At 46.1% G+C, this 17,831-nt stretch overlaps 1 protein-coding gene across 2 annotated transcripts in view; it reads left to right on the top strand.

Moving 5' to 3' along the window:
- Positions 1 to 17,831, top strand: part of ASAP2 (ArfGAP with SH3 domain, ankyrin repeat and PH domain 2) — a 1,186,778-nt gene that overhangs the window by 240,582 nt on the left and 928,365 nt on the right. The window lies entirely within an intron of this gene.

Below are 17,831 nucleotides of genomic sequence, written 5' to 3'. Positions count from 1 at the left end.
TTCACCCACCCACTCACTCATCCACCTTTTTACTCATCCATCCTTTCACTCATCCATCCACCCTTTTACCCATCCAGCTACCCTTGCACCCATACATCCAGCTATTTACCCTTTCTCCCTTCCATCCTTCCACACTCACTCATCAATCCACCCATCCTCTTTTATTATCCATCTATTCAATCTTTCATTCATCCATTCACCCTTTTACTAATTCATCCAGCCATCCAGCCATCCCTTCACTTACTCACTCGCCCACCTTTTCATATTAATTTTGAGCAGAGCCTTTTTGAGGTGCAAGAGCCATTTCTGGACTGGGACAGAAGCCACCCAGGGCAGAGACAGGATCCACCACAGATGGGGGGGGGGGGACGAGGGACAGGAGCCATCACTGGGGGAGGGTAGGCAGAAGGGGGACCAGGATCCACCAGGGTGGGCACAGGGGTGGGCATGCGGTATTCTAGTATCATCTTGGTCTCTTCCAGGGTGGGGTAGGGCTCCTCACCCCCTCCTGGACAAGACAATGAGAAGTCAGTCTCTCTTTCCAAAGAGTTACTTTTGTCAGCCCCCACTATGATGTACAGTACTTAAAGGAGATACTCCAAGAGAACTAATTTAACGATTGTCCTCCATACTTTGTTAGTGTGGGTGCGATTGTGCCATTTCTTAATTTTATTATATTGTATACTTCATGTTTGAAGAATCGAGGTTTGTTTGCAATTTAGTGACCGTAATTAAGCTCTGTGCTGTGAAGAGAACCACGTGCTGCCAGACCGGTTGTAGGATGTTTGGGGCCCTGAGCAGAAAGGGAATGTCTCACACAAATTGCAGAGCCATGACGCATTTAGGCTGTTTGCATCTGAATAGATGCCCCCTGCTCCTGAAGCTGCAGCCCTCCCCCCTCTCTGTCACCTTCGAGCACCTCTTAACAGCTCATCAAGGGCTGGAGGTGTGAGGGGTGGGGGCTGCAGCTTCAAGAGCAGGGGCATCTATTCAGATGCAAACAGCCCTGAATGCGTCATGTCACGTCAAGAAGGGAGGTGAGTGGAAGCTAGGGAGGTGTGACCGGTGCCCGGTTAAAATTACGGACAAATGGCGTCCGTTAAAGAATCCTTCACGGACAACGGACAGACGGCCGAAATTACGGACTGTCCGTGAAATTTACGGACGGTTGGTCACCCTAGATTCAGCCAGTCCAGCCTTGAGTGCAACTATAGTTTATTTCCATCCTAGGACACAGCGTGTTCCTTCTCCACCGTCTCAACATTCTTAAAATACTATTCTTAATTACAAGAGAGCATTACCCCTCGAAATACGGTGGTCCAGGGAGCCCAACATACAACTGAACAAATTCAAAGCATAACACACCATCCTCTTTTGATGGTTTGGTGAGCTGCCTCTTTTTTACTGACTGGCCACTCTTGAATCTAGAGTTCACCATTTCCTTCGATCCCACCGACCACTGTTGTCAAAAAGGGTTTGCTCTTAGACTGGTTGCGGGTTGGGACTGCTCAAGCTTATGTGTGGGAGAACCCCTGGGGATTCAGGTGTGTTAAGAAAATTGATGAAGGAAGTCCAACACTGTGTCCAGTAAGAAATGCTTTTCTGCACTGGACCCTTGGCACTGTTCTTGCCTGTTTGTTGAGTATCTTCAAAAAGTTTCCATTTCTACCCTCTGTTTACACTGACTGGCTGGGGCACTCCTTGTTTCTGTTTTCCGAGGTTGCTTTGTGGACACTGAGCACTCTCCTGTTTTGTGACCTCCTAAGTGCACTCTCTGTGACCACTTCCATTTTATGGGGATGACTTCTGTCTCCCACTGTAGTTCAGTGGGTGTCGGATATTTCATGATTTGGTGACTTTTTCCTTACTTTTTTTACTGATGGTATCCAGGGAGTCAATGAGCACGTCCTGTTGTTTTCTTGCTGTTTTTGTGGGAGTGGGATCACCTGGGTCTATGCTCCTTTTATTTCTTCAGCTCGATTGCTGTATTCATTCTTCTATCACTCTTTGGGAACTTCTGCCAGGTATCTTCTCCTGTTGGATCAAATATACGATTTTTCACTGAGTTGCAGACATTCGGCCACTGTCTTTGGAGCCGCATACTTTGAGTAAGGTTTTTGTGTACTCTATGATGTATCATTTAATATCCTGCAAATATTGGGGCAAGTTTTGTTAAGCGAAATAAATATCCACCCTAATGTTAGAAGAGCATTAATGAACATTAGGAGGAAAGCCTTTGTCCCATTCTCAAATGCAACCAAAACATTATGATTAATGTAGTGGATGTATATTTTGCTGGGACAGCTCAAAGGTCTCTTTAAAGTGCTTAATGGAGGGAAAGCACAGATGGTAGACCGAGAAATCGACAGCAAAGCAGGTCTAAAAAAAAAGCATGTTGAAGGAGTGAGCCTTCAGCATTTCTTGAATTTGAGAAAGTTGTCTTAGGAACAGAGGAGAGAAGGAAGCAAATTCCTGAGGGAGATGGGCATGATTTGCTGCCAAAGTGCTTTTAACATGTTTGGTATGACAAGGTGATTTTTCACAACGAGCCATAACCATCCAGTTTGTTAATCAGACATCACCACCAGGTTTATTAGGTAGAAAGGGTCTTATTGGTTCAGAAACATGTACACCCAGCAGAGGGTCTTAAACTCTGTCTTTGTTAATTTGGCGTGCGGTGCTCAATTTGTAGTGCTGGACTGAGGTGGTCAGTATGCCTCACTTCCAGGATGAGGCAAGATGCATAATTCAGGACTCATTGAAATTTGGACAATATTGTTAGCGTAGACTACCATTACATGGCCAATGCAATGCTTTGAGACAGGAGCAACAACGCAATATTGTCACACCTTGCAGACGTCTTGAGAAAGATAGCCATGTCAATCATGTGAAAAATGAATCAACCACTTAGAGAACCGGTCATGTTGTAATTTCCACTTGGAGAAATAATCATGTTGTAATATCCACTAGCAGAACTAATCATGTTGTAATTTGTTTGCTGAGGCATTGGATCTGATAAAATTTCAGTGGGATCAAGCCAGTGAATATTTATAAGGGAAAGCAAATGTGAGGTTCTGGGCAGCGACAAAGGTCTAAGAGCCACCAGCAGGCGAAAGTGTTTTGTACAGCAAGTAAATACTGTAAAACGTAATGGTTCCTAAATCTGTCACAAAACTGGTTACACAATATCGATAACCCCTGTATCCTTCTTTTGTACTTTACAGAATCATGGTATTAACTATGCCTCTCTGATGTAACAGCATTGTCTCTTATCCACCACCCACTAGTACCTAATGTGTAATGCCATGACCTGCTGAGAAATCAAATTAAAAAATGAAGAACATGGAAATAATTGACTCTTGAATGAACTTGATATTCATGTTGTGATCAAGCACGGGATAGGCTTCTAGGACAGAGTATAGTATTTGTAAAGCAATAAACAGTTGCTGAGGACTATAGTGTGGTTCACACCAGTCATCTTCAACTTTTATTGTAATATGAGCTACTGATGTTCAGTGAAAATCATTTTGAGCTTCATATATTATTAGTGTTGTAATAGTGATTCAATTTGACAAGATTACATTAGGGGACACCATGTGCAGGATAACCAGCAGGGTCACCTCAGTGCATCAGACACGTTTGCCAGCAGTAGTGTAAAAACTGCTTTGTCAATGTGGAATGCCTCTACATGGGTAATACATAACAGCCAGAGCTGTAATGCCTGTCGCCAATAATATCAGTAATAATTATCCCCAGTGCCACATTATTTATTACTCACTCACATTTCAGCTTTAAATATTTTAATGAAATTGAAACATCAGGTTATGAGTTCTGAAAATACACAAATTTTTATAAGGAATACACATAAAAAAATTGGTATACATCTATTAATTCAACCAAGCAAAAGCTGCTAATTTAGAGCTACTTCCAGGTGAGTTACCAGTAGTTCGCAAGCTGCTCTTTGGAGAAGCCTGGTTTACGCTTAGCGTTACTTGTTAAGCGCGCATCAATGTTTTGTTGAGTCACAGCTGTTTTAAAAAAAAATAGATTTTTGGGTAAAAACCAAGTAAAAAATATTTTAGTGAGCAAAAACTGCCACGCTTGAGTTTGTTTACTGTTTCTAAGCTGACGACTAAGCCTTATATTAACAGCATCCATTCACTCGTTTTACAGTATTGTTTTCCACTTCTAAGTCTCACAGTCAGCTTGCAAGATTTAGAATGGTCAGCACAGCAGTCCTGCATAAATTAACAGAGAGGGGCAATGCCTTATCTCTTAGTGTTTAATTTGTTTTGTTCATGTTCGAAGATAAATGTGCAGGGAAAAACAGCTTCTTTTTTAATTAAGCGTAATTCATTTGTTATTGTTAATCTCTTTGCTTCGGTGTTCTATTTTTCAAAGAACGGCTTTAAATGCAACGAGAAATGAATATTTTGGATCTGCCTCCTCTTTCCTCGAAATGCACAAAGAAAATTGATTTTGCAAAAGGGAGAAAGGTGAAAATCCTAAGAAGTAATTCTAGGTCATAGTCTTAACCGGTTTTCTAAGAGATTAGGTCCAAAAGTCTAAATGCTGCGGGCTTTCATAGGTTTTGTTGGACTAACTGAAAATATGATGACAGATGGTTCATTGCATAAGCTGCTCACGTGCTGTATTCACAAAACAATTTCGATAAAACATGTGTTTAGTGCCATGCCTCTTACTAAAATGACTCCAGCGTTCTGACAAATACACGGAAGCAAATCCCACCGAATTTGTAGGCTTGCAGAAGTGTCCTGTGTCTTTAAAAATACAAGCTTCGATGAATCAGTTGAACTTTTCAACCTAATTCCATTCAGGCAATTTCCAAGAGTAATGCATTTCTCACTGGTAACCACGTTAACAATATACGGTGGCGTGTTAGAGGGTCATGTAAGTGTTGTATGATTTGATTTACATCTGGCTGCCTAAAGACTCCAGGAGTCATGGTCACACGTCACATCTAACAAAAAATAAAAAGGATATGTGTCACTTTGCGGGGTCTTGGTTGAAACATTACCACCATGAAATGTGGATCTGTGTTAGACATTCCGTTTCCTAGAGTGAGATGCTTGTATGTCGCAATATATGTGAAAAAACGTCTTTCAAGGAATACCAAGTGTGAGAAAACAATGTTGCCTAAACCATGTTCAGATTTTTAATATCTAGCAAGTGTATCAATTTTGGATGATTTAAGGTCGAAATTGCTAATAAATTATGCAGACTTCATTTTTGCCCAGAGGAACTAGGTGTGGCTCTTTGTATATAACGGTATTTCTTGATTTCTGCCGTAGCAGGTTTCTGTTCACAGGATACCAAACAAGGATTACAGATCACTGTGGTTGTAGAGATTAAGGAACCTATCTTTTCACCTTCTTGCAAATATTTAGTGAATCTCAATGTGCCTCCATGCTTCTTCCATGCAATATGAATCATACATGTCTTGCAACTACTTACGTAATGGCTAAGCAGTCATTTTTCAGGAAATAGCTACAAGGAGCAGGTACATGTTGGTAGAAGTATTTTTACCATGCTGAGGTCCATCTATGCCACAGAAATAAAGATGCTATTCTCATTTCCCTATTACAATATTAGCTGACAGATCGCACTTGGGTGCAAAGTTGTGTTTTGTTCAAGGTATATGTCACACCACAGGAGTTCAGAACTCCTGGTTCTTATTGCAGTCTACATATTTTCCAGCCATGCCCAGGGTCTCTGGTTTTGACACCCAGATCTTCCTCTTGAAAGTTAGTATTCCTGAATATCATCTGCCTCTATATGAATTATAAGAATTCTAAGAATCTTGCCAATAATATGATGCAAATTTAAGCCCGGAGACCCTGGCTCCCACTAAATTGGCAGATTATTATCCAAGAAGTTATACATAATTTACAAGAATGTATGTGGTCATATTTCTGGATACCTTGTCAAGGTTTTCCAGCAGTACCACATACTAAAGTGAATACTGTGGACCTTTCCGCCAAGCCGTCTCACCATCTGCAATGGAAGATTCCTTCATCTTCAAGGTTCTGCACTCTGTAACTACCAGATGGTCCGTTTTGAGACCCTGAACATTTGGATTGTCTGAATTACACTTTCCCTCTTATCATCCACTTTTGTGTTATTTGCACACTGCTCATTCTACCCTCCCTTTCTTCCCGGTCACCTCACTTAAACTGTCATCTAATAAGAGACAACAATTCTACATTAACATTGTTTTTCTTTCCCTGACTGTCATGAAGTTACAGACCACTCTTTTTACAGTGGAACGTATTAAATATTGTTTACAGACAGTAATATGTGTAATTTTTCAAGCTAGGGGCATTATTTGCTTTATGTCAACTGCTATACATGTGGAAGAGGTGACAGTCTCAACTGTAGGTTTAGGTCAGACCACTGCAATGAAGCCCACACACATACTTTTCTTCTCTTGCTCCGTGAAGCCAGTCAGGTGCAAGAACACTGTAACAGAAGGGTCAAATCAAGAACATAATAAAGGTTGATGCATTGAGAGAGCATGTGCTCCAGGAAGCCCAAACTCACCTCACCTGAACTTTGTAACAGAAGATATCTTGGGTAGCCATCCTCAGTTCTCAAGTGAGCTCTCAGATGTTATTTCCATAGGTTGCACTCTAAGGAGTTGTTGGAAGCTTCCATGCATGCAAGGAGAGCAATGGCACAGGCCAACACAGTTAAAACAGGGCCTTAAATCTCGTTTTAAAACAAGTTAATTTTGGCAGCACTTTCTGCAAACTCTGTATTCAGCAACAAAAGCAGGTTCCATGCAGGTTCATCTTCAAAAGTTTCATTGATGTGGATGGCAGCTTCAGCTTCTGTGTACATATTGAGGCAGTTGTGCCTCAGGATAGAATTCTGTCTGTTCAGACAAGGAGCAAAGGGAATAAGTTAAGTCATTTGGATTCAGTTGAAATAGCTAACATATGTCAGCTCATGTCCAGTAAAGCTCCATACTGTGTGGGCCAGTGTCTTTCCTCTAGCCTTTCATAGGCGAATCCACATGTTTTCAGCCTATTGACAACAAATGTAATTATTATTCGCTATCAATATGGGACATTCTGCCCTCATAACGTATTCTGCCAAGTTGTTGTGAAATCCTGTAACTTTGAAGAAAAGACTGTTACCAGACCCTAGACTCTTAATTTTGGGCATGTACTTCCCCCGCTGTAATAGACAACCCCCCCTCCCATGCACGGATACCGCAGTAGACTGTCAAATTTTGGCCCTTATCACACAAGTTCAGCTTTTTGGTACTTTTTCTAGATTCACATAATTTAGGTCTATTTTAAGGACTTAATTGAGTTATAACATTCTCAGGTAACCGCTTCAGCAACCGATTCAGCTAACTTTGATATCAACACTATACATTCTCTGGCCCTAATTTTACCCTCCTCATCATGCCATCACTCCACTATCAGTTGATCCCGTTGAGGATAATGGGCAGCATGCCATGTTTTTATGTTCTTATAGTTTAAGTGATGATCTTGATCATAGTATTCTATCTTTTTGACTTCTGTGAACCCACAATGAATCATTGCTGGAATCCAGGGACCCCTGACTGAACCATTATTGGAATTCAAGGACCTCCCTGCCTAAGTATTTTCGATGATTTTTACCTCAAAACAATACATCTCAATACAGAAACCACTAAACATCAAACAAAAACACAAATATTGAAATTTATTTAATACACAATGAATATTGAAAAATGTAAACTTTAACACAAGATCGGAACTTTTCAAAATTCCGTTTTTAATTCTTGAGATCTACACTAGCATACCGCTATCTTTTTAGCACCTAAATGCTGTTTTTGTTGTCACTGCAATTGAGGCCACCCATCATCTATGCTCTATTCTATTTGCTGTATTTGTGCTGCTCTAATGAATCAATCGTAGGATACCAACTTAATTTTTAGCCTCCGATTTGAAATTCCTTCACATTTGCAGAACATTCTAAAATTTCCTATTTTCAGTGTTGCTTCTTTATTGATATACACCTTATTAACATTAATATTAATAGTTGTCTCAACAGTAGCGGACCCCATGAGAAGGCATCTCGGACTCCCATGGGTCCACAGACCACAGGTTAAGAACCACTGATCTTGATAGGTCTTTGGAGTCGGGACCTCATCACAGAGAGACTGTTTTGCTTTTGAAATGTGTGCCTTAATACATTTTTTTGCATGTTTTCGTTATGTGAAACAATACAATTATTTGAGATGGAAAAACGTTGTCTCCTGTAGTGTAATTCACCTTCACAGAAGTTTTTTAAATTTCTGATGGATATATCTACCTGTGGATTCCTCACCGTGTGAATATCTCCTGCGCCAGCATTCCGCAGATTTTTTTTCCCTAGCTCTCTACGCCGATGAGGACGTTACAATGCCACGGCTCCACTCGCGACTCCGCTTGACGTAACCGAAGCATTAAGAGAGCCGTGTCGGCGTGATGACGTCAGTTCCCTTTTTTCCACACCGTCGACGGGTAACTGTTATCTGGCTCTCTCCATATGCTTAAGATACTTTGCTGTTTATTCTATCCTTAAACTGTTGCTGTTAGGATGTTGTCTTCGAGGAAGTCTGGTTTCAAGCCCTGCAGAGAGTGTGGGGGGGTCACATGTCTATCATTGACACCCATGAAGACTACTTATGGTGTTTGTCGTCTGATCACGACGTGGAGGAATGTTCCTGCTGCAGGAAGATGAACCCTAAGGCTCTTAAAGAATGGGAAGCTAAGCTCTTTATGGCTAAGGTGAAGAAAGAAGGAAGAGGCAGAAAAAGAGCTAAGTCGAAGTCGTCTGCTTCGCATTCGTTGAAGTTGAGGAAACACAAGAAGAAGAGATCACATGGATCTCTGCGCAGTTCGTCGATTGTAAGGCTTCAAGGTCACCTTCACCGGACCCTCGATGTCGTCAAAAAAACTTGTCTCCTTTGCCTTCGCCTTCTCCTAGAGTGACTCTTGAGAGATCTCCTTCTTCAAAAGGTACTCCGGCGCGGTCTCCAGCACTGAGGAGTTTGCCGGATTCGGAAGGGTTACCACTCCAGGTTGTTTCTTCTCCTGCTTCTCTTGTGCACAAGGTTGATCCTGTGGCTCCGGCGGATCCAGCTGTTCCGACGCCGGATGCTCCACGTTTGGATTCTGGGTTGAATCCATTTCTGCAATTTCCTACTCCAGGATCAGACCCTACGCATTTTTTATAATGCTATGTACGGAGTATTTGCTAAGGCAGCCTTCCCCTCTGGAGGACCTTCGAGTGCCGTCGGTCCGCTGGCCTACGACTTGGAGATTCCTCGGCACTATGCCCAGGCACCCTTTGTGCCGTTCATGCCGACGGCGGCGTCATGGCAGTTTGCGGCTCCAAGGGTTTCGGCACCGTTCATGGAGTCCCCAGCGCCATCTGGTGGGCCTTCCTCTCGGCCTCGTGAAGTGCAGTTTCCGCCTTCAGATCCTCCTTTAACGCCGGCTCCAGAGATGTCACCGCCGACGCAGATTCCTAGATTTCGATCAAGGAGAGAGGCGCAGAGATTGCTGGAGGAAGAGCAGTATCAAATGCAGAAGGTTTAAGAGGGTGAAATCGAAGAATCAGTGGATGATTTTGAAGGCATACAGAGCGCAAGTGGGCTGGACACTTCCCCTGATAGGGAGATTTCTTCCACAAGGGCTTCTCCACCTCAAGAGGTAGCCCCATACCATACTGTTGTAAGAAAGGCGGCGGAGCTTTTGGACTTAGTTACCAACTGCTGAGTATAGGCCACATTTGCTCACTGAGGTTTGGCATTTACCTTCTAAAATAGTTGAGCCCTTGTTACCTTTTAATGAAGCCTTGACTGAGCCTATTCTTGAGGTATGGCGGAAACCACTCTCTTCTCCTGCTGTCTAAATCTGTGGCAAGAAGGTATAGGTCTGCTCAAGGGGATCCTCTCTTTCTGTCTTCTCATCCTTCTCCAGAAAGTTTGGTGGTACAGGCGTCCTGCTCTAAACAGTCTTCGTATGCTTTTCGTCAGGCTCCTGCTGACAGGGACTCTAAAAAACTGGAGCAGTCGGCTAAGAAAGTCTTTTCATCTTAAAGTATGGCTCTTAAATCTACCAATGCTACCTGTTTATTGGGCCTTTATATACATGGCTTGATGGACTTGGCTAAGCAATTGGCACCCAAGTTACCCGATGAAGAGCAGGGGAATTTTATGAAGGTTCTGTCAGATGCTCAGGCTGCTTCTAGACAGGTTATACAATCTGGCCTGGATACGGCTGATTCAGTGGCCAGAGTAATGGGTTCCTCCTTTGCTACCAGGAGGCAAGCTTGATATAGATTCTATGGATTTTCCCCGGATGTTCAATCTACTGTGGTTGATTTTCCTTTTGATGGGTCAAAACTTTTTGGAGAGAAGGCAGATTCTGCCCTTCAAAGGTTTAAAGACAGCAGAGCTACGGCGAAGTCTTTGGGACTGCAAACCCAGTCAAGGAGGTTTGGATATAAAAAATATTCTGGATTTGGAAGGTCTTCCTTTTGTAGCTTGCGACAACCTCAGCAGCAGCAAAATCCGCTCTATAAGTCCTATCAATCAACCAATCAATCATATCATTTGTAAAGGGCACTACTCACCCGTGAGGGTCTCAATGCGCTGGGGTGGGGAATGCTGCTACTGCTTGTAAAACCAGGTCTTGAGGAGTTTTCTGAAGGTCAGCAGGTCTTGGTTCTGCCGTAGGTGGATGGGGAGGGTGTTCCAGGTCTTGGTGGCGAGGTGGGAGAACAATCTGCCGCCGAAGGTCGCTTTTCGGAAGCGGGGGACTGTGGCGAGGGCGAGGTCGGCGGAGCGGAGCCGGCTGGTGGTGGTGTAGAAGCTGAGTCATCTGTTGAGGTACGTTGGTCCGGTGTTGTGGAGTGCCTTGTGCGTGTGGGTGCGGAGCTTGAACGTTATTCTCTTGTTGACTGGGAGCCAGTGCAGGTCTCTCAGGTGAGGTGTTATGTGGCTGCGGCGAGGGATGTCGAGGATCAGGTGTGCAGAGGCGTTCTGGATGCGTTGGAGCCGTCTCAGGAGTTTGACCGAGGCTCCTGCGTAGAGGGAGTTTCCATAGTCCAACCTGGGTGACCGTTCTTCTCGTTTCAGTAGATCTACTTGTAGATCCTGCGAAGCATGCAGAGGGTGTTAAAGCAGGAGGAGGAGACGGCGTTGACCTGTTTAGTCATGGAGAGGGTGGAGTCGAGGATGACTCCTAGGTTGCGTGTGTGGTCGGTGGGTGTTGGATCAGGTCCCAGTGCGGTCGGCCACCAGGAGTCGTCCCAGACCGAAGGGGTGGATCCGAGGATGAGGACCTCCCTCTTGTTCGAGTTCAGCTTCAGTCGGATGTTCCTCTCCATTCAGCGATGGCCTTCATTCCATTGTGAGGTTTTGCCGGTGTGGGGGTCCTTGGTGAGGGAGAGGATCAGCTGGGTGAATCGGCATAGGAGATGAAGTTGAGGTCGTGCTGACGGGCGACGTGGGCTAGGGGTGCCATGTAGATGTTAAACAGAGTTGGGCTGAGGGATGAGCCCTGGGGTACGCCGCAGATGATCTTGGTTGCTTCGGAGTGGAAGGGGGGGAAGGCAGATGCTCTGTGTTCTGCCGGATAGGAAGGAGGTAGTCCAGTCCAGGGCCTTCTCTTGGATCCCGGCATTGTGGAGGCGTGTTCGTAGTGTGTGGTGGCCGACCGTGTCGAAGGCGGCTGACAGTCCCAGGAGGATGAGGTCCTCCGTTTTTCCGTTGTCCAGCAGGGACTTGATGTCATCGGTGGCGGGAATGAGGCAGTCTCGGTGCTGTGGTTGCTGCGGAACCCGGACTGGGAAGGGTCCAGGATGTTGTTCTCCTCGACGTAGCGGGTCAGTTGTTCGTTGACGGTCTTCTCGATGGCCTTTTCTGGGAACGGGAGCAGGGAGATGGGCTGGAAGTTCTTGAGGTCCTTGGGGTCTGCCTTGGGTTTCTTGAGTAAGGCGTTGATCTCTGCGTGGTTCCAGCTTTCCGGGAAGGTTGCTGTCTCGAAGGAGGTTTTGAGGACTTTCCGGAGATTGGGTGTGATGGATGTGCTGGCTTTGTTGAAGATGTGGTGTGGGCATGGATCTGACGGAGATCCGGAGTGGATGTTGTTCATGATCTTGATGGTGTCTTCGTCGTTGATGTTGGTCCAGGAGAGCAGGCGGTTGGTGCGGATGGTGGTCATGGGGGCAGAAGTCTCAGTGGTTGTCGGGGCTTCGTGTATGTCTGCGATCTTGCGGTGGAAAAAGGTGGCCAGTGAGTCGCACAGGTCTTGCGAGGGTGGGACGTCGTTGGTGTTGGAGCTTGGGTTGGAGAGTTCCTTCACGATGTTGAAGAGCTATTTGCTGTTGTGCGTGTTGTTGTCAAGGTGTTTTTTTAAGGAGGCCATTTTGGCGGATCTGATGAGGTGATGGTGTCTGCGGGTGGCGTTCTTGTGGGCTGCATGGCTGTCCGGTGTTCGTTCACAGAGCCAGATCTTCTAGAGCTTTCAACAGGTTTGCTTGGAGGCCCGGAGGTCTTCAGTGAACCAGCTGGCTTTCTTGTTGGTGTGACTGTTGGAGGGTTTCTTGATAGGGGCGATGGTGTTGGCGCAGTCCTTGGTCCACTGTCTGAGGTTGCGGGCAGCGGTGTCGGGATCGGCGGGTGGGCTCTGGGCGAGGGTAGTGGTTAGCTGGTCTTCGGTGACTTTGCTCCAGGAGCGACAAGGCATCTGTTGGGTGCGGTGGTGCATGGTGGGTTTCTTGAAGGTGAAGTGGATGCAGCGATGGTCGGTCCAGTGGAGTTCGGTGGTGTGGTTGGAGGAGAGGTGGGGGCTTGCGGAGAAGATGGGGTTAAGCGTGTGACTGGCGGAGTGGGTGGGTGGGTGTTGTGACGAGTTGTCTGAGTCTGAGGTTGGCTAGGTTGTCAATCAGGGTGGTGGAGTTGGTGTCGTTGTTGTTCTCGAGGTGTAAGTTCAGGTCCCCGAGGAGGATGTAGTCCGTGGAGGCGAGGGCGTGTGTGCTGACGAAGTCGGCGATGGAGTCGCTGAACTGTGGTCAGGGTCTGGTGGGTCTGTAGAGCAGGGTTCCTCTGAGGGTGGTGTTGGGGTCGGTGTGGATCTGGAAGTGCAGGTGTACGGTGGTTCTGAGGGTGTCGTCGAGACTCTGAGAGTGTTCCTGTGGACAATGGTGATTCCTCCTCCTGCTCCGTTGGTGCGGTCCCTGCGGGTGATCTTGTAGCCTTCCGGGATGGCTATGGCTATGTCGGGTGCTGAGGCGGGGTTCAGCCAGGTCTCCGTCAGGAAGGCGACGTCTGGGGAGGTTGAGTCGAGTAGGTCCCAGAGTTCAACGGCGTGTTTGCGGGCGGAGCGTGTGTTGAGAAGGATGCATCTGAGGTGGTTGGGTTCTTTCCTGATCGGCAGCATGGTGGGGCGGATGCTTGTGAAGCTGCAGTTCCGGCAGGTGAAAGCTCCGTGGGTGCGCTTCGGGGCAGCCAGGAAGCAGGTGTTTGATCGCCCGGTGTTGAGTGCGTGGAGGATTCTGGCATCGTAGCAGTGTTGGGCGTCGTGGTGTTCGCGGGGTCCAGGGGTCCTGGTGCTGGGAGCGGTCCTGACGGGACGGGCGCAGACAGGGTTGCCTTAGACGTGCCTTCGGCGCGCCAGTGGCACGGCCGCTGCGCGGCCTCCATATGAAGGGATGTGGGAGGGAGGAGCAGCTGGGAGGCGGGAACGGGGCAGCAAACGGAATTGCAGGGGGGCAGGGACGCAGTTTCGGGAAAAACGGCCGGGGCCGCGGGAGAACTGGGCACAGGAAGGAAAAACAAGTTTAAGCAAGAAAACAAATAAAGGCACAGAGGAATAAAAACAAGTCTGGGCAAGAAAGCAAGTACAGGCACAGGGGAATAAAACAAGAATAGGCAAAACATGTACAGGCACAGGGGAATAAAAACAAGTCTGGGCAAGAAAGCAAGTTAGGCACATGGGCAAAATACAAGTTTAGGCAAAAACAATGCAGGCAGAGCCATGCAGCAGCGTGGGGAGCGACCTGCCTGCGAGCAAGGTTAGAGGTCGTTCTAGAGGAAGAGCCAAGGGTCGCCAACGTGGGTCTACCCGCAATCTCTCCTCCTCCTCCTCCTCTACCTCCCCTGCTACCCCTGTTAATGCAGGATAGCAGCCCTAGATCCCCCATCCTGGATCATGTAGGTCCTGCAGGGGGTCGGTTGTCTCATTTTCTACAGGGTTGGAAATCGGTCACATCAGACCTTTGGGTTTTAAACCTTCTTGAGAATGGGTACGCCCTTCCCTTTCAGAAATTTCCTCCACCTTACCCTCCTTGCCAAGATTTTTGTTCAGAGGACATTTACTTCTACTTCAGAAGGAAGTCCTTGTGCTCTTACAGAAAGGTGCGATAGAGGTGGTCCCAGAGCACAAGAGGGGTCAGGGATGCTACTCCTGGAATTTCCTGATCCCCAAGAAGGATGGGGGGTTACGTACAATTCTGGACCTCAGGATCTTGAATTTTTACCTCAAGCAGGAGAAAATCAAGATGCTGACCCTTTCGAAGGATCTTTTGGCACTGCAGCAAGAGGACTGGATGGTGTCGATTGATTTACAGGAGCATATTTTCACATTCCCATCCTGAAGTCTCACAGGAGGTATCTCCGTTTTACGGTGGGGTCGCAGCATTACCAGTTTGCAGTCCTGCAATTTGGTCTTGCTACTGCACCTCGAGTCTTCACAAAGGGGATGCCAGTGGTGACGGCTCATCTCAGAAGGTCGGGGTTTCCAGTGTTCCCTTATCTGGACGACTGGTTGCTCAAAGCGGGGTCGCCAGAGATGGTGCTTCATCATCTGCATGTAACAACTCATCTGTTGTTCAACTTGGGTTTTTCAGTAAATGTGCTCAAATCTCACCTGGTGCCCTCTCAGCGCAACCTGTTCATAGAGGCGGTACTGGAAACTACTGTGTGTCTAGCTTTTCCTCCTCTTCAATGAATTCTCAACTTTCAGGAGATGATTCCTTTGTTTCATAATGTAGCGGTTGAAGGTCCTTCACCTGCTCGGTCTGTTCTCTTCCTGCAAACTGTTGGTCAGTCATGCGCTCTGGCACATGAGGGCATTCCAGTGGTGCCTCCGCAGGCAGTGGTATCAACACAATGGAGATCTCAGGGAGTCAGTCAGGATCTCCAAAGAAGCTGCAGCGGGGCTGACTTGGTGGAGTGTGCAGGGCAACCTGACTCAAGGGAAGCCTTTTCAGTCTCCTCCTCCAGTAGCCACAGTGATAATGGATGCCTCCACGCTGGGGTGGGGTGCTCATCTGAAGGATCTGTAGGTCAAAAGTCTTTGGTCAACCGGTCTAGGGAGAATCCCTGGGTATTCACTCACACGGAGGAATTATTCCTATAATTCAACCATCAACAAATTACCCCCCCAATACAAGGCTAAATGGTCATATAGGGGAAAAAGAAGAAAGGGCAAATTCCACACTAAAATAGAACGTTCACAGTCTTTTTAATCAAAAGAAATCTTTACAAAGGTTTTATACACACATAAATCAGTTAAAATATCAAAGCAAGAAAATGTTTGAATTCATATATTTTAAAAACAGAAATCTGGAAACAATTCAATATAGACAGTAAACAGGCATAAATTCATTTTTATCACAATTCATATATCACAATAAACATATTAAAAAACATATTAAAAAAACAGTTATATCGGACAACAGTACTAGATGATAATGAAAAAAACCCCACTACACTGTGGCCTATGGATTTCGGTGCCACTCAAATGTCTAGATCCAATGGTCTTTAATCTATTAACACATGGTGTAGTCAGTAGTACCCTTGATAAATCAGTATCTACTGCTTCCTAGACCCTACTTGGATTCTGCGCAACAAGAAAAAAAGATTAAAAAGACTGTGAACGTTCTATTTTATTGTGGAATTTGCCCTTTCTTCTTTTTCCCCTATATGACCATTTAGCCTTGTATTGGGGGGGTAATTTATTGATGGTTGAAATATAGGAATAATTCCTCCGTGTGAGTGAATACCCAGGGATTCTCCCTAGACCGTTTGTCTTAGTACCCTGATCCCTGGTGATAGTGGGGTAATCTCTCTTTTTGATTTTCAAAAAGTCTTTGGTCTCCAGAGGAAAGGTTGCTTCACATCTACCTTCTAGAATTGTAGGCTATACGTTTAGCACTAAAGGCTTTCCTTCCTTCCCTTCGTGGTCAGTCGGTTCAGGTCTTGACATACAACACTACCGCGATGTGGTACATCAACAAACAGAGAGGTGAAGGGTTGTATCGTCTGTCGAAAAGCTCTGCGGAACTGAACCATCAGATTTGTGTGTTTGCAAATCATCTAGCCGGTGTGCTAAATGTTCGTGCGGACAGTCTCAGTTGGCGTTACTCGGCCGATCACGAGTGGAGGCTTTATCCGGAGGTGGTTCATTACATCTTTCAGATGTGGAGGACTTTGCCACTCACGAGAACGCTCACTCCCCATTGGGGGGCGCGTTTCAGTTGAAGTGGAGCTCGCAACTCCTTTACGCGTTTCCTCCCATAACCTTGATTCCTTGGGTTCTCAGGAAGATTCCCAAAGACCAGGCCCAAGTTATATTGATCGCCCCCGATTGGCCAAAAAGGGTGTGGTACACCGATCTAATTCACCTCTCATCGCACCCGCTGCTCTGTCTCTCTCTCAGGGCAGACATCACCTCCTCTTGCAGGGGCAGGTTCTACACCCCCACAGAGCCTACACCTTTATGCCTGGAGTTTAAACGAGGCAACCTGAGTTCCTTCTCTCTCCCACCGGATGTAGTGGATGTTATCTTATCGTCCAGGTGACACTCCACTAAGTCTGTTTACTCTTATAGATGGTCAAGATTTGTTAAATGGTGTGGAGAGAGATCCATTGATCCTTTAAAGGCCCACTTGTCAAATGTTCTTCAGGTTTCACTTTTCTTGGCTCAGCAGGGATGTGCTGTGGCCACTGTTGAGGGATATTTGTCGGCTCTTTTGGCATTTCTTTGTTTGCCGGATCAGCCGTCTTTATTTAAATCTCCCATTGTTTTGAGGTTTATTAAAGGCCTCACTAATAGGTTTCCACCTACACCTTTTGTTATGCCTCAATGGGATTTGAATCTTGTTTTAACTTTCTTGATTGGTTCCCCATTTGAACCCTACATAGTTGTCCTTTGAGGCTTTTGTCTTTTTTTATATGGTCTTTCTTGTGGCTATTACCTCAGCAAGGAGGGTGAGTGGCCTTCAGGCTCTTCGTTCAAAACCCCCATGCATGCTGAAAGGATAGTCCTTAGGACCAGGGCTGCTTTTCTGCCTAAGGTGGTAACTCCCTTCCATCTAGGGCAGTCCATAACTCTTCCTGTGTTCTGTCTTCCCCCTCCCCCTTCCAAGGAGGCGGAGAGATTTCACCACCTGGATCCTAAAAGAGCGGTGAGCTTTTATTTGGACAGGACTAAAGACTTGCGAGTGGACGATCAGCTCTTTGTGGGCTACGTTGGACGCATGAAGGGCAAGGCTGTGCACAAGCGCACTCTATCCTGGTGGATTATCTTGTGCATCAAGATCTGCTGCGCTCTGGCTGGTAAGGAACCTCCTGAAGGTATCAGGGATCATTCTACCAGAGCCAAGTCGTCAACTTCTGCTTTGGCCAAAGGTGTACCTGTAGTGGACATTTGTAAGGCAGCGACTTGGGCCTCCCTCCACACTGTGGCAACACATTATTGCTTGGATTCGGAAATGAGGAGGGAGGGCCACTTTTCGCACTCTGTCCTACAGGACTTTTT

Source organism: Lissotriton vulgaris, chromosome 6 (assembly GCF_964263255.1).
Source record: "Lissotriton vulgaris chromosome 6, aLisVul1.2, whole genome shotgun sequence".
Lineage (NCBI taxonomy): Eukaryota > Metazoa > Chordata > Amphibia > Caudata > Salamandridae > Lissotriton > Lissotriton vulgaris.
The sequence above is the reverse complement of the archived record's forward strand: the minus strand, read 5'-3'. Positions and strand labels throughout refer to the sequence as shown.